Here is a 21,451-nt window from a genome sequence, read left to right on the forward strand (position 1 = left end):
TTCTTTGTGTATTCTCACAACTATCTACAATGCAGACTACCATGCCTGAAAAGTTCTATTGTTCGCCCGGCTAGGAACCGACATTAAGCCTTAGGAAGAGTCAATTCCATGCAAAGATAAGCATCGGCAACACCAATCAGTCAGTTTTGTTTTAATGGGAAACATTCCCCGAGAAAGATAACGAATTTTACAGTTTAAAGCTAACGCATATATTGTCATTTGGATTTGATCGACCATTTTCTACAAGCAACACATTTTTTAGGTACTTTTTTGCAATTTGGCACCAGTGTCATCTTAAGGATTTTGGAGGCCCAGGACAAACCATATTTGGGAGTCCCTGTACGGACCAAATGTAATTTTATTGCCCATTTCAAACCTATATGATGCCAGACAATACTAAATTCTATGCCATGCTAAATTTTAACACAATCACACAAAAGCAGTTGAAATGTCATGCCCGGTTTGCTACAAATCCTTAAAATGACACTGGTTTTGAGAGAAAGAGTTAGAGGTAACAGTAAGCAGAGAGGGGGAGAGTTGCAGACAGAGAGTTAGAAGGATAGACAACGGATAAATTAAGGGACAGTTTAGTTCCCAGGGGGGGCCTTAGAAGGTGGGGCCCTGGGCAATTGCCCACTTTGCCCATGCCTTAAAACGTCTCTGAATTAAATTGGCACCACTAGGGGCTATCTGTGATGGCACCGGTAAGCACTTGTACACAATGATCTGAATAGAACACCAGCCTTTTCTGGCTCTGTGCAGATGAAGTACATTGTAGGCAGGAGCATCCCAATTTAAAAGAACAAGTTCACATGGATTATTGCCATAGAATAGACTACGGTAATGCCCTCTGCTTAGGTGCCCCCAGTTCAGCAGTCATGAAACTACAGATTGTGCAGAACTCGGCGGCAAGGCTGCTTACGGGGACCCACAATCGCTGCTCAGCAAGACCTTCCTTGCATGCCCTCCATTGGCTCCCGGTACAGGAAAGGATCCATTTCAAGGCCTTGTGTGAAGCTCATAAGTCTCTGTGAGGAACCGGACCACCTATCATTAAAAACCTGATCCGCTCCTACAGAGCCAACAGAAGACTAGGCTCAGATGAGCTTCATCTAGAAGTAACCCCCACGATCATGAAAGCTAGAAGCTGGGGTTGACTCCTTTCCTACAAAGCCGCTAGACTCTGGAATGTCCTCCCTCTGAGCCTCCGTAAAGAATACAACCACCTCACGTTCCGAAAACATCTAAAGACCAGGCTCCCTCTCTGGTTACTGCCACAGCGCTGGGATGCCTCCGGGTAGCCATGCGCTTTATAAGAACCCTTTTCATTTCATTTAATTCAAGTGTGTGGAGCCAAAATAACCTTCTCTGAGGAGGACACACATTCTGGAGACTCATGCCAAGGACCCACAGTTTGCCTCCAGACAACTGAACTGGCTGCACATACACACCACATTCCTGGTTTATGGCGGTTTTCTTTCCCTTCCCCTTTATAATATTGTGCTAGGGTGCTGAAAACCTCCACTGCTGTTTGTGCTGTGTGTGTATAAGATTTCATCATTATTGTCTGTGATATACATGTGCTGTGTGGATATGCATGTGGGACTGTAGGAAGGAAGGCTGCATTGCTGTTGCATGTGCTGCATTTTTGCTGTCTGCTGCAGTGAGAAAACAATCACTCCCTGTAGACAGATGTATGAAGTAAATAATTTGAATGTGTGACCATTAAGTGTACTTTTGAGATGTAAAATTGTCACTGATGTACTGCAATGTAAACACTCCATAGGTGGTGGGTTGACAAACCAAACAGCCAACAGCATTAAGTTTGAGAGGATTAGTACTCTGGTCTGGGTGGAGCCAACACCCACTAAGTATATTTTTTTTAAAAATAGATAAGCAAACAGCGCTATCAAGACAGATCTAAAAAAAATAACTTGTGACTGACCCCTAGCCACAGACCATTTAAAGGCATTCTCGCTTGCCATCTGTCTCATGTCGATCAGAAGCACCGGCCTTTCCTCAACTTTTTGATTTGCCTTTATGTTAGTTTCCCTAGAGAGCTGGAGGTCTCTGACCTAAAGCACTTCAGAAAAACAAGAACAGCAGCATGCCAAGTCAAGAGCAAAAGGACCCTTCTAAGGCTTACTGTTTACTTGGGGACCAAAAGGTTCCAGCCTGTACCGCGACTGGAGGCGCCGCCTGCACCAGCTGACTTCATGGTCTTAAGCGCTTTACAACCCCGCAGAGTGTGACGCTTTTGTTTGTTTGGGGACCACAAGCTCAAGCCCGCACTGCACCTGGAGGCGATCCCTGCACCAGTTGACATTGCGTTCTTGAGTCCAGGCCCATCTGTGCCCGTCAGCAGCCGAAAAGATTCTAGATGGGCCACTTGAGAATTGAGACGGCCACACAGTAAGTCATTGGCTGACCATCTGTTATTCTTCTTTTACTTTTTGTTTAAGCGATTTTGCTGTATCAGAGCCTGGGCTATGTTGACATGGACAAGAGAAAGTCTACCTCTGCAAGTGAGAATCCATGGGTGGGCACCTTAGTATCCTATTGTACAAACGCCATGGGAGCACTTGAACAGGAAATTGGTTCTGTCAAAGAACAGATGTGCACTGCCATGAGGTCTGCTTCCAAGTAAGGAAGTGGGAAAGAGCACAGAGACTCAACTGACATAAGCTGTCGATCCTGTACTCCTCTGCGGCAGTCGGGCATAAGGGAGATAAACTGTTGCATAGCGAATTTTCCAGATGAATTCATTGCCTCAGATGCTGTGTTCGATGTACCTGTTGCACCAAATCCAGCGGATTCATATTGCTCATTGCCCCAGGCACAAAAGAAGCACCCACCAGCACAAGAAAGGAAAAGCCACCCAGGATTCCCCCTTGATAGCTGAATGGGATGTCTTATCCACAAAAGGGCCCTCGGTTTCGGCCATGGAAATAGCCAGCAAGATTACTTGCCTGGAGGATAAACTTCATTTCTGCCATGATGGGCAGGCTGGATTCTTAGGCTTGCATGCTGGGCACTAAACATAGTGGCCAGTTGCCTAGGTTCTTGACTAAGGATGCAAGCACAGATACCAGAATGGACAAGGGCCATGCTATAGACTAGAGGGACTTTTCAGCTCCTTTCAGGCCTTGTTCTCAAATTCAGGCGACTCAACAGCCCTCTAACCCAGCACAGGAGAACTATGGAACAGGGGGCAGTCACATGGGGGACTCCGGTGATATCACTGCTCAAATGCACGTGACGAGAGAGGATCAGCCTTCAATACCATCCCCATTGTTCCTTCACACCCTCCAGCTACGTCCACTAGTGACTCCTTTAGTTTTAGTCCTCAAAGACGTGCCGTCATTGAAGCCAAGTACCCACCAAAACCATGACCAGTTTTTAATCAAGGAAGTACACTGTGTTCACAGGAGGGTGGATGGCCTAGGACCACTGCACAGTGAGATCAATCATGTGCGGTGGGTCTCCTAGGTAATGTCCCAGAAACGGACAGCAACAACTGCATGGTTGTACATTTTAGTAATAGAGCCATTGTCAAGCACATTTTGGGCAGGCTCAGTTGTCCTTCAAATAGCCATTCAACCATCGAGGTCCTTCCATTGGGCTATGTCTACAGACCAGCTAACAATCCCATCTAGCCACTATCAAGTATTGTTAACTTTTTTACCACCACAAATAGATTTGCATCATGGAATGAGCCAGGACTCGGTGCAAAACTGGTGAATTTGGATTGATTAAACATTTTCAGCTATGGGCAGGAACAAAGGAGGTTTACACACAATGGTGAGCCTCACTTTCCCGAGATGGATTATGTGGACTAATCTGGCATTGCCCTATTATCAGATTGTATCCATAAAACGTGAAAGAAATGATATGTTACTGGTTAATTTTCATAACAATGTGTTAGATGCCAGAAATTCTGCCTTAGTGAAAGCTTTTCAGAAGGATATACAGCAAAGTCTGAGCAAATTTAACGGAGGCTATGTGATTGTATGGATGGGAGATTTTAATGCAAAACATTGTCAAGTATCCCGAGCAATGTCATGTGGCCTGTTGAAAACCAAAGGGGAGTCCACTACCCATCTTGGTCATAGTCCATATGGGATGGACTTAATTTGCTGTTAATAAGTTATAATCTGATGGCTGCTCTTGATTCCTCAAACACTGGCCTAGTTGATACTCCTACATTTGTTGAGCATGGCTATTTTAGTATAATTGATGTTTTTAACTTTCATATAATCTGAGGATATGGATGGGAGAATATGTAGTTTTGGATTCCCCTCTGAGCGACCATAGGCTTATAGCTGTCTCAATAAGTAATGCCTTTGTTTAAAAGCAACAGATGACGGCCCACCCGCTATCATTGGCATTTTCAATTAAATTGCTGCAATCTATTGTAATTTCACATATGTCTGAAGGAGTTCAAGGATGAGGGGGTCTGATACAATTATCAGTTTTGATAGAATCTGCAGGACTGCACAGGAAATTCCCACTGTTACAATGAACACTCACTAGAACAGATGTGCGAGGTGCTTTGACGCAACCTGTACCAAAACTCATAACCAGTTATTGTCAGCACTTAAAATGGTGCCTAGAGACCCACAAAGGGCTGCACCTGTAGAAACAGGTATAAGGTTGCCATACTGGTCTGGAAAAGAATACTGCGGGCCATACGTACAAAAGGATTTATCATTTCTTAATGGACCGAATTGCAATTTAGGTCCATTAAGAAATGCTAAAATGCCTTTCCATATGTACAAAGGCAGATAGGGAATCGCAAAATGCTATTTTTACCCAGTAGAAATCGCATTTTGCGATTCCGTAAATAGTAAATCGCAAATAGGATTTCTTATTTGCGATTTCTTATGCACATGTACAAAGCATTTCTTAAATATGAAATGGGCATTTCGGAAATGCTATTACCATCAACTCCAAGTCGATGGTAGCCATGTGCAATTTAAAAAAATGCACCAAAATGCATTTTTTAAAGTACCAGGTAGCACGCAAATCCCCTAGGGCATGTATGTGTTGTACATGTGCACATTTTCATTGGGGGGGGGGGGGCATGGATATATTTGTCCAGCCATGCTTGACAATCTTTTTTTTTATTTTTTATATATATTTTTATTGAGTATAACACAAGAGTAAAAATGTACATATCGGGTGTCATTTGATGGAACATATTACAGCTGCGGACGGGCAAATAAATTGAGGAAATACGTTACAATCATAGGCATCTGAAAAATATCAATACCAGCTTAGAGCTGAAGCAAAACAATACGATACAGATAACCATAAGCAAACCTTATCAGAACCCACCCACCAGGAATACAGGATATGCAAATTGGACATTCGACACCCGGATATGAGGAACAAAAAGATCAGGAGAATATGCCTCATCTCTTGTGAAGAAGGGAAAAGGGAAATAGAAAGGTCATAGAACAAAATAAAAGAAAAATAACCCCCCCCCTCAACCGCCCACCCTGCACCCCTGCAGATGGCTATGACCTAACCCCACTAGCAGCGTGCCTGTCGCCCCCTAAACTACACCCCAAGGAAGGGAAAAGCTGGAGGAGGAGATGTATTACAAGACAATACGGGCTCCCGGACTCCCTTCCCCCCCGCCAAAAGCAGACATCCCCTACCGTAGTATTAAGCAAGTTATAACAGACCAATAAACAAACCAATAGGGGAGCCACAGACAGAGAAAGGACTGTCCCGCCCGGCCCCCGGCACCACAGAGGCAGCAAATCCCTTTTCGAGCACAGCAGTCACACCAAACCCAGACAATCAGAATTCCATCTGGCCCACGCTCCCACAGACACAACCCAGCAGAGCCAAAAGAAAGTCATTGTACCGAATTCAAGTCAAATTCAGCCCTGGCCCTTACGATCCATTACACAGACCCCATCCAGTAGAACCAATATAGTAGCAAAAGAGTCAGAGCGTTGATGAAAAAGGAGAGCAATATAGCCTGAAAGAGTCAGAAAGGTTAAGTCACGAAGTCGTTCAGATACACGAAAGTCAATCCAAAGAATGTTAGTGGAGGTCTCCAGAAAGGAAGGAAGAAGTGAGTCCCGTGCGGGCGATGACTTTGCCGATCTTGCTAGGCTTTCAGGGGCTCCAGTAATGTACCGCTGTAATCGTGCGGGTACAATTGGCACCAGTGTCTGTTCGTATTCGGGGTTCTCCTCTCGAGGTAGATCAAGCTTCGCGGGGGTCACTGTATGTTGCAGGTCTGACACAGGGCAGGAGTCCGGTCTCAAACAAACAGTCTCGAGGCTTGCAGTCAAATTGTGGAGAGCAGCCTCCATTTGCAGGCGAAGAGCCCCGATGGCGGCCATCACGGTCCCCAGGGTCGGTCCACACGTCGTCCGAGCCATCTCCGCGTGAACGATAACAAAGCAGATATTCAACCCCGGAGGCCGGCTACTCCAGGGAAACCAACAGGCGCGGAATGGACGGAAGCGGCTGGCGACTCACAGGCTTGGCAACCTTTACACCACTGCCGAGAGCGGGGGCCCCACCCGCGGACCCCGAGGGCTGCAGCAGGGTCCTGGGACCTGGCCCCCCATCCACCGCGGCAACCACGTCTCGTCGCCGTTCGTCCAGTATTCGCAGGGACCAAAGACCACCACCAGGATAGAGAATATGTTAAATCCGATGAGACCGGACTCTGCCGGGTACCTGCGGCCGATGTTGTTCAACTGAAACCCGGCTGACACACTGGAGTAGGCCCAAAAATGAAAGACGGTGTAACTTCGTCAATAAAGGAGATAAAAACACCGGGATTGCCCCCCTGGGCTCAGCAACGATTCAGACACACGGGGGTCTGGCGGGAGGTCAGGATGAAGTTCAGGATAAGTCCGCCAGCGACGGAGGTCGACGGAGCCGGGAGCTTATGCAGCCATCTTGGTTGCTTGCGTAGCTCCTCCTCCATGCTTGACAATCTTGTATACATTTTAATTCTCTCCTTGCTCTTAAGTCTCCTGAGGTTGCTAAGATGTTTGGTGGAATGGAGTTAACTATCTAGATTGTGAGTCAAATTAATAAAGAGTAAAGCATTTGCTGTTATACTGTTAACTAGGTTGATTTTTATTTTTGTTGCTATTCTTTCAGTATTTTCACTGACTATGAACTGGCCTGGCTTCATGAAATGAGGCCACAGGGACACACATGGGGCCTCTTAGCGACTATGGGAATTTCTCATTGGTGGGGTTGTTGTCCAGCCTGAGGCGCCACAAGATTTCTGGACCGTTTAGCTTTTTCCTTTAATTAACTGCAGCTTCTGTGAATAACGAAACAAGTTGGACAAAGCAAAATATTCACTTCTGTATCTTTAATATAATCAGGTAATTCATTCACTATAACAACTAAAAAAAATCAGCTTTTTGCTCTTACTTTTCTGCCTCAAGGCTCTAATGAACACCATCCTCCATTGATCTGCTCAGTACACCATGTCTCACAATTGCCTCATGCTCACAGTCCCTCAATGATCTACCCCGCTGTGTTGTCCAACAACACCATCCCTTAAACATTTCCTAAAGTGACCTACCCCTTGCTACTCTGCCAACGGTGGACATCCCTCACTTCTAATTTGACATGACACTGTCTAATACTGGTAAATCTAATGGGGAACGGTCTCAAAATGTGCTCTTCCTAATCATACAATGGCAAAAGTCCTCTGGTGGGCGGAAGTAAAACGAGAATGACAGTTTGGCAGACCAATGGATGAAAAGGGCAGATCCAAATCTCCTCTATGTAAGCAATTATGAATGTTTTTTTATTTATTTATGGTTTTTTTTAATCACTCGAGGGTGAAGACATACCTAATACTATCTCTAGGTCAGACCTAACAATGATCTGGGCACTGCTGGCTATAACTTACCTAACCCATTTGGGAGACAGTTTATGATTTCTTCCATCGGATGGCTCATGGAACAGATACTGGAGAAGTTTTCTCTATGAGTTTTTTATTTTGACATTCCATAGAGGGGAATTTGAAAAACAAACATTGATAATAATGGATATATGCTGTAGTACGTTAAAAAAGCCAATAAGGAATTACCATAAAAAAAGCTTTGGCAAAGCCCTTAGGTTGTGCCCTTGGGAACTACTAGATTTGCCAGTACCATTTACTGATGATGTACAGCACTGGAAAAAAACCTTTTTGGGCAGATTCTGTACAGCATAGGCAAATAAAAGGCTTCAATGTAGCAATCTCATTTTGTAAGTGCGCACATGCGTGATGATATATGTGTGCGCATGTATCACCACACATGTGTATGCTTACCAAAAGGTGCAAGTGCCATTTTATTTTTATTTGCCAATCCATAAATGGAAAATTAAATAGGAGTAATACAAAAGCACTTTTTTGTAAGGGGGAAGGGCTGGTAGATATTGTTGTTGTGCCCTACATAAAATGTTTTAAAAAAGGACCAGCAAATGTATGGAGTAGCAGGTTGAGGAAAAAAAATGGAGATTGGGCAGGAGGAATAATAAAAAAAATTAAAAAAACAAGAGGAGGTCAAAAGCAGCATACGAGGGAGAGATCAACACTGAGTGCAGGGGAAAAGCACACATGGGAGACAGCTAAATGGAGCACAAGGGTGGAGGGGAGAAACATTTGTGAGAGACTAAGCAAACACACTTGGGAAACAGCAACATTCAGCACAAGGGTGGAGGTGGGAGAAGCACACATGGGATACCAAACACTACACAAGGGAGGGAGTACGATGGAGAGCAGGGGTGGGTATTTAGAGTGGATAAAACACACAAATGTGGGAGCTGTAAAACGCATGTAGTGTTTAAGCAAAAAGAAAAAAGTAATTCCCTAAAAGTGAGCAATGGAAGAATAAAAATCAGACAATCAAAAAAATGATAAAGAAGCTATACTTCAAAGGGAGTGAGAAACACAAAACGGACAAGGATTGCTATCTAGTAAGAAGCCAGCAAATAAGAGTGACAACAAAATCAACCAATGGCAAACAATGGGTAGGCAGTAAACCTACTGTCAGCTATTGGTAAGACTACAATAGGCAACCAGACAGCTTGTGCGGTCTAGTAGTAGGCGAGATCTAAAAAGAAACTAATCACTTTACCACCAATGCAAAATATGTTTTTGTTGACATGCTTTCCCTTTGACAACCGAATATATATTTTTTGCATGCCAAGCTCACCAAGCTTACACTAAGCTTTCTGACCCATGTTCAGAGGGATGTATACTGGGCTATAGTCTGCTGCCCCGCTCACTAATATTCTTAATTCAGTTTCACTCCGTTATCAGTCCGTTCAGTAATGGCATATAACCCCTTTTTATTTAAACTCTTACTCAGTGGCTTAACATCTTCTTCTTTGCTTGGAAATAACATTATGAAGGTTGCAGAGTACCCATACTAAATTGATCTGGAATCTGAAAAACATAACAGTTGGGTGTTTTGATGCTAAAAACCTGAGAGAAGATTAAGTAGAACAGTAAAAATTGACCTACTGCTACAGATTTATAGCGAGGTCTTACACCATTTGCGGAGCAGGCTATAGAAATATAGACTTGCGTGTTCCAGCGACTGGAGGCACAGTATTCAGAAGATCTATCACCTTAATGCAGCCAGTGTAAGCACTGTACGAATTGTCGAATAGGATGCACGCACAGATGAGGGATAATGTCCCATGTTAAAATAGGCATTCATGAAGTAGGGTGTTTGCTACTTATGGTATTAAAGGTAAGACTAAGAACTTTAAAAACGATTTCTTTGGCCACTGAAAGCCAATGCAGGTCTCTGAGATGGGCAGTAAAAGAACATTTGTGCTATTTAAGCCGAAGGATAAGTCAGGCAACCCCATTCTGGACACTCTAATTTTGAGAAAGGACAAACTCAGGAATAACTTGGTAAAGGAAACTGTCATTATCTGCTTCGTTTAGGGGGTGGGCAAAAGACTAGGTTTCAGAAGGGTTAATTTTTCTGAACACTTCGAGTTAAAAAACGTATAGCATATGGCTGCACTGTACCAATTTGAAGTGAATGGTTAAAGACATAGATGAATTGGGGGAACCTAGAAATAAAGAGGTACTGTAGGAGACTTTAGTCATCAGGGAGCACTGAACGATCAATCTAGGTATTTGAATCTATAGAGAGGCTTAGGGAGCCATAAACAGAATAGAAAGAAAGAGGGTTTTGAATGAGATGGTGCAATCAAGAGGCAGGATTTTGACTGAAAATTGTGCCGAAATTGATATGGATGTTCAACATCGTTTACTATGAGTGTCACACTTCCACTCACAGAGAAGCAGCAGTCAAAGGGAAATGTTTTGAACCTTTGGAAAACGCCAAACCAATATCCTAGTCTGAAAACTCTGCAGGTTATGTTTAGGTGAAGGCCAACTCGTAAAGGATGATACGCATTATGATAAGAAAACCTGGGTAAATATGATAATATAAAACAATAGTTCACCAAGGACTCATTCAGTAAAAAAACATTTTAGAATTAGTAGCAAGTCAAGGATTTTATACAGTTATGGTTGTATATGATGATAATGATGATGATGATGATGAATACGAATTTATAGAGTGCACAGATGCTCATAGGAGTGTCCCAGCGCTAGTCAAGCAGAAAGTTGAATATTACAGGAATGTTTTTCAGCTTTTTTAAGGCATGTTCCAAACTTTCCTGCCTCAAATGCAAGGGGAGTGTATCCCATACAGAAGAGCCTAGAAAGGAGAAAGAGTACCCCCCAGTCCTTGTACTTCTCACTTGCTAAGGTCTGATGCGAGGACCATAGATTCCAAAATATAAACCAAACAGTCATTGGCCTAGCTACTATATATGAAAAAGGTAATTTAATTGCACATAATATTCTATGTGAGGAGTCATAAATTCAAAACTCTTTGTAGTGATCAAACATATAAGAGAAGCTCTGAGTATAGCTACATTTGCATTTATACAGCAAACAAAAACAAACATGTGGTCTAAGACATCAAATGCAACAATTCACAGTGAAGAACAACAAACAAGCATTGTAGACCAGGGACCTGATTTAGAGTTTAGCGAATGGCATATTACACCACAAACATGACCGATATCTTATCCTCCACATTACATGTGCATTATATCCTACGGCACTTGTAATATTGTGTCACATTTGTGCTTGAGTATATCCTACGGCACTTGTAATATTGTGTCACATTTGTGCTAGAGTATCCCATCTACCAAAATCAAAACTAGGCCCAAGTCTGATTGTTATACTGTTGACGACCTTTTGCCCTTCATGGACATTTAACAAGGACTCATTAGGACTGGGAAGAATTGGGACATAGGTACAAACTAGTAATTACAAACAGGATACAGGAGCCATTGTTTCAAAATAGGATAATTATATGTACATTGTGTTTGGTTAAAGACATTTCATTGATCAGCATAGCCCTAATATTAAGGATGAGAGAAATAGGTACATATGCCAAACTTAGTGGATAGATAAACATATTTAAATAAGTATATAGGGGCAGATATCTTACTTCCAGATAGGTGGCCAGCAGCAAATCTCAGATATGGGAGGAGCCAGTAATAGTAATGTCAAAGCTGAAAATAGTAGCCCTCTGTGCCTTGGATGGAGATGGGTTGGTTCATACGGGTTTGTTTTCAGCACACTGCCAGTGTGGAGAATCATACAGTTCTTAAAAGGGCAGACGAAGTGGGCAGTAAAAGGATCTAGACACCTTGGTGTCATTCAAATTAGAAAGCCTGGTCTGGTGAAGTGATTTACCGAGTTAGCACACTCATACTAATCCATTGGCTGGAACGCACTTAAGAAAGGAACACCATTGGTGACATTTTTGGGGAAAAAAAGATTACAAGTTAACTGGTGGACATCTTGAAACCAGACAAATCCTTGCGTGTAGTGCACCACCCCACCCTGGGAGAGCCCAAGGGTGATTGATGCTCAAGTGACCCTCAGACAGGCGTAGCCCCGAGACGAAAGCAAGGCTCCGTGTTGTGTTGGAAATGTCGATGATCAATGTATCCTGCAGTTCACACTAATTCTCACAGCTAGCTCCATTCGTCATTGATAAGTCAACAGAGTGATCCACCACCAAGGGTCACAGGCAACTTTGGAACTTTCTCCCACTTGCAGGTACAGGTGAGGCAGGAGGAAGTCAGCACCAGCCATCCACGGCCCACGCAGTGAGAGAGCCCAGCACCTCATCAAGCTTCCCCTCTGGAAGGTGGCCTCAACTATTTAAGACATTTTTCCAGGTGTTTGACCAGGGAACCCCACACCGCTGCTTCAGTAGGCAGGCATGTGAGAGGCTCCCACAACAGAGGCAGGAAGCTCTACCACCGGCCCTCCCGGACATGGCCTAGCAAGTCCTTAAACCCAAGCCTGGCCACACAAGACCAGGCCACCAGGTACTTGTCAATGAGGGAGGGTTGCTACACTGGCACATCAGCCATCTGTCACCTATCATGGCCGGTGGGAGTCAGGGCTCAACCCCTGCATGTCAAGGGTCCCCAGCTGAGGCGGTAGCCCCAAACCAAGTCAGCAGGCTAGGGTCTTCATTGCCCTGGTGGAAGCCACTGAGGTGAGATAAACTAGGTTCCCTCACACCATTAAAACTATCACCCACTTTTGGTACATGCTTGGAAGCTCAAGAAGCCAAATACGGATCTCCTCCTACCCCTCCAAGCAGTTCACACTGACTTCGCAAGAGTTCCCCTACGGTCCCAGCTCCTTCTCAGTCAGGCTGCCCTGCCAGCCAAGACAGGCCGTTCCTCAGTCACTCGAAACCCGGGCAGGGCATGACCGGGCTTGAAAGGGCCCAGGAGGCAGGGCATTTTGAGAGTGCAGCCCAGGGAGGCACTGCAATTCAGTTACACACAGGTGCCTGCTGGGTGAGCATGGGTTTCGTATCGTGAAGTATGTCTCTCGCATCGTGCCCCTCCAAGAGGGCCCAAAGCCTCACCCACCCCACTCCCTAGTCAGTTTGGTTCTCCCAGGAGGAAAAGCACGCTCACTGACCGTTTCTCACCCAAGCATCCAGCAGCCATGGACTGCTCTGCCTGCCAGGACACATGAGGGGAGCACCATGTGCTCTGCCTTGGGCTTTGTCTGGGAGGTGGCTGAGGGTTCATACTGCCATTGCAAGTAGCTCAGGACGCTCTGCTGTTAATTATTCTTCCGCAGGTTAATCTTCGGAAACCTTGTTATGACTGTTACTTCCTTTAGATAATCAAGTTTGACTGTCTTCTCAGAGCCATTTCCGACCTGAGTGACACCGATCAGAGGACATCACAAACTATCCAATCTATAGTAGCAATGGGCTGTGTGCACAAAGGGCAGGAACTTAATCAACATGAGCTTATGACCCGCACTTACTGGGAAATCCTTGTTTATAGTAAGTAATTGCAACTTACAACTCCTATCATGAACGGTCTTCAGCAGCTTACCCGCACCTGTTGGAAAAGGGTAGACACGCTGATCCATTCAGTATAGTGCATGGGCATATCCGGTCCTGTTATTGCTCAATCTCGTATTGCTGAACACCACTTGTCCCTCCAAGAAGTTGAACCCTACCCGCTGGTGGTCATGTAACTAGTTAGCAAAGAGGAGTCTTGTTCGTTATCAAAATTAACTATATAAGTTGCTCTACCAACTGTGAACAGCCATGCATCACTGCTCACAGAAAGGAGAAAAGCTATCAATCTGTTAGTCATTTCCATGTTCGGGCAAGGTTTGGCATTTTGAGTCGAATTAAGGCACAGTCTACACTCCTGGTGCTGCGTTTTTGTCACTTCCCTTAAGTTTCAGCTTTGCAACCATACTCGAGCCTTAAGAAAGTCTGGGGGGACGAAACACGTGTCGGATGCAGTGTTTTGGATGTTCACATCTGTGACTTTCTTTGTAAAGTAAAAGGAGAATTTCAAAAACAACAGTGGATAGGATTTGGTTCTTTACAAAGCAATTGGTTGACTTGAGACGAGTTGGACTTTCAATTATACAGACCAGTGTGTGCTTGTTTGCTTGCCTTTCTGATATACCATTGAAAGTTGAAACAGCAGAAATCTGTAAGTATCATTGCTATAACCGGAATGTACGATCAGCCTGAGATTATCTAGAGTCACAAAAGTGGCCAGGTGAGCATGGATTGGTAAAGGTCTGATAAATACATGCATTCTGGAAGGTCATCGCTTGTCAGCATGTTTTAGCTTTAGAATTACCACAGTTATCCAAGAAACAGCTGGATCAACCAAAGGAACCATTACTGGTTTAATGAGTATCAACCAGATAGTTGCACCTGCTGGATGGTTGGAGGAGCATCATGCCTGTCCTGAACCACATTTCACAACCCTCGTGAGCCTGCTTTGGGAGCCCCTGTTTGCCTGCAAAGGCTGGGAGACAGGAGAGCCACAAGGGCACCCACGGGCCCAGCGTATTCTACAACAACAGAAGGGAAAGGCAGGCCTAAGCGCAACCTGCGCAAGACACAGGTTGCTATGTCCTGGGATGGGCAGCCAGGTCCAACCCACAGACCGTTTTTTCTGAGCTGCTGTGGAAATACGCTGGATGGAGAAGGGCAATGGACAGGCGTTTGGGTCCAGACTTTCAGGTGACATCCAGGACTAACGCCACCCGACTCCATCCACTCTCGTAAACCACTTCACAAGCTGCCAGGCTGCTTGAACTTCACTCTGCTGAAAGGCCTCCACAAAAGGCAAATCCTCTAGTCTGACAGTCCAGGTGGGCTGGAAGCTCTTTTTCTTGAAAGAAGCAGTGCATCCCAGCCATCGCAATCAGAGTACAGTGCTGGCTAAACTGCCCCCCTACCACCTACACCCACTTCCCGAGCAGCCACCCCTGAATGGAGATGTCAACTTTGAATCCCTGCCTGATTTTAAAGGAAGCAAGGCTTGGAGGAAAGTCCCATTGGACAGGGCTGCAAGGCAGACATAGATTCAGACCCCTGGAAACCTGAGGTGGACCGGTCCAGGCCCTTGCAGCACCTGGAGAGAAAGACCATAGGGCAAGGAGGGTCCATTGGAGCAAACACTTCAGACTTTCTGGAGCCCTGGCTGTGCTTTGAAAGTCAAATGTTTGTAAGCTAAAGGGGTTTTGTCCTACGGGCCCTGCCTGGACAATCAATAATTGTACAAAAAGTAAGTGCCTGGACTCAAATTTAGAAAAGACAGCTCTTTATTTAAAAGCAGACTGGGGGCTTCCTTTTTTTAATTTCGAAAGCTCCTGTATTTTATTCATACATTTGTTTCACATATTTCATTCAATTACCAAATCTTATTTAAAGTCTGAGGTTTTGACACACGTAAACATAAAGCACCTGATAAGAAAATACAATCATGAAATAATTACATGTGAATACATAAATCACAGCATTCAATATGTTCCAAACATTTTTAAGACATTTTATACATAAACAAAAAATCGGTACACCAGAGTGTATTCACATTGTAGTCCTAACTTTATAGTTTTCTAATTTTGTAGGACTAATCTCACTGGGCTTATGTAGTTTATAAATTCAACAGGTCCACTTTTATAGCCCTTTAGTGAGTAGCCAAGGTATAAGTATCCTTTGAAAAGCCGACGCGTTTCCAAACCCGTTCTTAATTGATCGGGTTCTTCCTCAGGGCTAAGCTGGGTACCTACAGTGTAAAAAACAAAAAAAGGAATTTTAACTTCTCCTATTCCTTAAATTACTTAAAGGCATTTGGACGGTATCCTAAAAAGGTTACCTTTATTTACAGGACAAGTGTTCTGGATGATTTTCGTTTGTAGGGCGTTTTTCGCTCCATCATTTAAAAAGATGCCTGGGCGAAAAGATAAAGAAAAGACATGCTGATGTCTTTCTGTTTGCGTGTCGGAACATTCAACATTTCCAAACGTTTTAATACACAATTGTTTTTTGGGGGTGCCTGGATGAACTTACTTAATGGGTTGTTCGATGGCTCCCAGACGGTCGCGTCATCGTTATGTAGCTCATTGCTTCACAGGTGCTTTTTTACTGTTGAAATTAATGCGAATTTGTGATTTAAGGGAATTCATTTAGCCGCACATTTCAACCTGTTTGCCTTAAAGTTTATCCTTACTTGTGCTCGGGGAGAATGGTCCTCACTTGGTGTAGGTCCGCTTGCTATGGTTTCTCTCTATGTCATGAGCCTGCAATGTTAAGGTATGGGTTTATGTTTGTGCTACATTTGCGAAAGTTGTATTACGCGAGGGATTGTGGTTCTCTTTCTTTTTCTCAACTCGTATTGTTCGCAAAGTTTCGGCGGATTCTTCCTCTGTTTTAGCTGCCGAACCAACTCCCTGGTTTCCGTGGTGCAACTAATCCTTTTCGCGACCACCCGGAAGTGTTTTTAACAATTTGCCTGGATGCAAGGAATGTTGGGACTTGTAGTGCTAAGCAGTGTTTCTCGTAAACAAAATTTTTTATTTCAAGTTATGAATGGCACCAATGGTGTTGAGGGCAGAGGACTCAGTAAATATTTCTTTGTAATTCAGACATCTCGTTCATCCCGTCCACCACACAGTTGAATTTAAGAATTAGGTATGCTTCTTTTTTTAGCAACATGGTATCGACGTTACCTCCACGGGGAGGAATTTTAATCGCAGATAGAACTGTCCATTTGAAATCTTTCTCTGTGTGTTTGCTCTCCATAAAGTGTTGCACCATAGGGGCAGTCAACACTTTATGTCTAGTCCTAGAACGGTGTTGCGCCACTCGTTGATTTACTTGTTGAGTAGTTTTCCCGATGTACAATTTGGGACACAGGCAAATGATTGCATATACCACGTTATGGCTTTTACAATTAGTAAATTCTTTGTGAGACCATTTTATTGAATTGAATTAGAAGTCAACCCCTTCTATCGTGTTGGCACAAGAAACACAAGAGCCACATTTATGGTGGCCTTCTACGGGTTTCAGTTTCCACAAAGTGCGTAAGTCTGATTTGGCCTGGCTTGTTCCCATGTCCGCACGGACAATGTACTGTCCTATGCTTTTATTTTTCTTTAGTGCAAACAATGGATTTTTGCATTGGAACTTCTAAGTTCGAAATCAAGTGCCAATTTTTTTAAATAATTGCCTTGAATTTATTTGTGTAGGGGCCAAATGTTGTTACACAGACAGGCCTGTCTAGTGATTTTTTCTCTTTTTTCTTTAATAGTTCTTCTCGCGGAGTGAACCAGGCACGCTTGGTTGAGTGTTTCTGCATCTTGCTGGGATAGCCTCTCATTCTTAACTGATTACTTAATATTTGAGAGTGTGCCGTAAAATCTTCTTTCCTGGAGCAGTTTGTTCTGATTCTCAACATTTGACTATAGGGAAGGTTGACTTTAAGACTTTTGGGGTGATGACTTTGGTAGTGAAGGATGGTGTTTTTATCCGTGGTTTTTCAGTGTAAAGTGGTGGTTAATTTTTGGTCTTGCGGAAAAACTACTACATCTAGAAAGGTTAGACGTGTTGTGCTGTAGGTTATTGTGAACTTTATATCTGTATGTCTGGTATTGAGCCACTGATGGAATTGGACAAGCATTTCTTCCGAGCCATTCCATTGACACCAGATATCATCAATGTAGCGATACCATGTTGTTCTATCTGCGATTAAAATTCCTCCCCGTGGAGGTAACGTCGATACCATGTTGCTAGAAAAAGAAGCATACCTAATTCTTAAATTCAACTGTGTGGTGGACGGGATGAACGAGATGTCTGAATTACAAAGAAATATTTACTGAGTCCTCTGCCCTCACCACCATTGGTGCCATTCATAACTTGAAATAAAAAAAATTGTTTACGAGAAACACTGCTTAGCACTACAAGTCCCAACATTCCTTGCATCCAAGCAAATTGTTAAAACACTTCCGGGTGGTCGCGAACAGGATTAGTTGCACCACGGAAACCAGGGAGTTGGTTCGGCAGCTAAAACAGAGGAAGAATCCGCCGAAACTTTGCGAACAATACGAGGTGAGAAAAAGAAAGAGAACCCCAATCCCTCGCGTAATACGACTTTCGCAAATGTAGCACAAAAATAAACCCATACCTTAACATTGCAGGCTAATGACATAGAGAGAAACCATAGCAAGCGGACCTACACCAAGTGAGGACCATTCTCCCCGAGCACGAGGGGTTGGCCTAACGGCTAAGGCGCTCGACCTCGGACCTGGGGATCTGGGTTCGAGTCTCGGTAACGACGCTAAAACCTCCTGTGATTCTGGGCAAATCACTTAATCTCCCCGTGCCTAAAATGAAAGTGTGTCCTCATGTAACGTAACTGGTGCTATGTAAAGCGCTCTGATAACTGATTCGGTTCGGTTCTAGTTTGCGCTATATAAAACTCTGCAAAAAATAAATAAATAAATAAATACGGCAAACAGGTTGAAATGTGCGGCTAAATGAATTCCCTTAAATCACAAATTCGCATTAATATCAACAGTAAAAAGTACCCGTGAAGCAATGAGCTACATAACGATGACGCGACCGTCTGGGAGCCATCGAACAACCCATTAAGTAAGTTCATCCAGGCACCCCCAAAAAACAATTGTGTATTAAAACGTTTGGAAATGTTGAATGTTCCGACACGCAAACAGAAAGACATCAGCATGTCTTTTCTTTATCTTTTCGCCCAGGCATCTTTTTAAATGATGGAGCGAAAGACGCCCTACAAACGAAAATCATCGAGAACACTTGTCCTGTAAATAAAGGTAACCATTTTAGCTTGGCTACTCACTAAAGGGCTATAAAAGTGGACCTGTTGAATTTATAAGCTACTTAAGCCCAGTGAGATTAGTCCTACAAAATTAGAAAACTATAAAGTTATGACTACAATGTGAATACACTCTGGTGTACCGATTTTTTGTTTATGTATAAAATGTCTTAAAAATGTTTGGAACATATTGAATGCTGTGATTTATGTATTCGCATGTAATTATTTCATGATTGTATTTTCTTATCAGTTGCTTTATGTTTAGGTGTGTCAAAACCTCAGAATTTAAATAAGATTTGGTAATTGAATGAAATATGTGAAACAAAGGTATGAATAAAATACAGGAGCTTTCGAAATTAAAAAAACGAAGCCCCCAGTCTGCTTTTAAATAAAGAGCAGTCTTTTCTAAATTCGAGTCCAGGCACTTACTTTTTGTACAATTATTGAAAGTCAAATGAGCCTTCATCAGGGCTCGTAGGTCAGCCCAGCCTTCGCATTCAGAGAAAAGTGTTAACTAAACTGCCCGACGCAGATCAACCTGCACAGGGATAGCAACTTCATATCCTGGCCTGGTCTCCTGGAAGCAAGGCTCAGAGGAAAGGTCCATCAGACAGGGCTGAAAGGGAGCTGCAGTCTCAGGCCCTGGGAGCACCCAGGTGAAAACGACTGGATGATAAGAGGGTCCGGAGTACCCAGTCACTACTAATCCAAAGAAGGTTAACTCCATTTCTTAAACTCAGTGCACACCGAGTGACAGAGGGGGACATAAGTAGAAAACATACTCTACCTCTCCTCTTGGAGTCCTTGCTTGGGTCAAAGAGTCAAATCAGCCATCATCTGGACTTCCGGTGCAGCTCAGCCATCTGGGAGCAACTTTGGAATGCATGGCGCACAAAGAGAAGCCTCGGGCTTGGATCAACCAGATGCCCAACTTTGAAAGATAGACACCTGGTTGTGCCGTACTTATGAAAAAGTATTCAGCTCACCCTTGGACGGGACAGGGACTCCGAGACCCAGGTTCTCGTGGACCATGCTGGGTTTCAGGAAGGGGCTATCGTAAAGTCAAGTCAGGGGGCTCTGGAATGCTGGGTACATTCTCTCTAATGTCCCCTATTTAGGCCTGGCTGTAATTCAAATTATTAACCACCACAGGGGCAGCCCTAACCACCTGAACCGGGGGCAATCAGTATTTAAACCAAACAAAGGTTCAGAGTGTTTAAAAAATACAATTACATGTTCAAAAAATTAATAAAAAATTAATTAAAGTAACAACCACATAAGTGTACACATAAAAGTGAGAAAATACATGTATATAGAAAAATACATATATATAGAAAACAGCCCATACAGGAAAAGTTTGCAAAAACATACACATTGTATTTAATAAAAATGATCTAATATATCATAAAGCTCAGAAATGTAAGCTGACACATATAAAATTTAGTAAAAATACACAACCAGACAGGTGGCATCCAAAAGGTGGTTACATAAAAGAAGAAGTTTCAGAACTACACTGAAACTACAACAAACAAGACAATGTGTCCTCCATTAATTGCGGCCACAATTGCGTCGACAGCGTTTCGACCTTTGTTATTAATCCACGGTCATCTTCAGGACATCAAATTTACTGAGCATCCCAACAAACAATCTATTACATTTTATATGTGCCAGCTTACAATTCTGAGCTCTATGATATATTATATAATTTTTATTAAATAAAATGTGTATGTTTTTGTAAATTTTTCCTGTATGGGCTGTTTTCTCTATATATGTATTTTTCTATATACATGTATTTTCTCACTTTTATGTGTACACTGATGTGGTTGTTACTTTAATTTATTGTTTATTCATTTTTTGTATATGTAATTATATTTTTTTTAAACACTCTGAACCTTTGTAATTCTAATTAGGAATGCTGGGCTGTGATATGTTTCACTGAGTTGGCACAACTATACTCCTTCATTGGCTAAATTGGTCTTGAGGATGAAACATCACTGGTGATGTTTTTGTCAATGCAAAGTGGACAAGCTAACAAGTGGACTTTTTGAAACCTAGCAAACCACTGCAGGTGGGGAGCCTCCCTGCTCCGGGCACAGTAGGAGGCTGTGCCTGCTGACTGGCACTGCTAGCCTGCGGTAACCAGGCCTCCCATGGGGGATTACAGGAGCTGTTCAACCTGCAAGATTCTTGACTCCTTCACAGTGTGACACAGGAAAGGTAGCCCCGCCCATTGCCTGGAGCTGTAGCTTGTGGGCCCATCACCACTCCACACCCCATAAGGGCCAGAGAGGTTTCCCCAGTCTGCAATCACTATGCCATGGGTAGGGACTGTCACCCAAGTCCATCGGCTAGGAAGCTACGGAGGGTAATCCCCCAGCCAATCACCCTCTTCTCCTGGGCCTGACTGGGATTACATTTTTTGTAGACTATTAAGTACTCACATAGTGGGGGGCTAACAGAACGCAGGGGCAGAAACAAGTCTGAGTTAGCTGTGCAGGTAGACCCCAGTCATCTAGTCGACCAGCCAATGATTGGCCATCTGATCATCAACCTGATGACCATATGGCTCGGGCCGACCTAGTGGCTAGAGTGCAAAGGTGGAAGTAGACGATGAGGCCCCTTCTTGGAGCCATCAACCAACTGCTTGCCTCAAAGAGGCTCCACTGGTGCCCGCTCCAGTCATCTGGTCACCCTACAGATGTGCGAGGAATAGTTCCTCCAT

General features: G+C 43.6%; 1 protein-coding gene and 1 pseudogene across 1 annotated transcript in view; both read right to left on the reverse strand.

Annotated features, from left to right (window-relative positions):
* DNAI3 (dynein axonemal intermediate chain 3) overlaps window positions 1-21,451 on the reverse strand; it is a 1,062,540-nt gene that overhangs the window by 983,634 nt on the left and 57,455 nt on the right. The window lies entirely within an intron of this gene.
* LOC144779926 (5.8S ribosomal RNA) lies at window positions 11,962-12,115 on the reverse strand (annotated as a pseudogene).

The sequence above is a fragment of the Lissotriton helveticus genome, chromosome 1_1 (genome assembly GCF_964261635.1).
Source record: "Lissotriton helveticus chromosome 1_1, aLisHel1.1, whole genome shotgun sequence".
Lineage (NCBI taxonomy): Eukaryota > Metazoa > Chordata > Amphibia > Caudata > Salamandridae > Lissotriton > Lissotriton helveticus.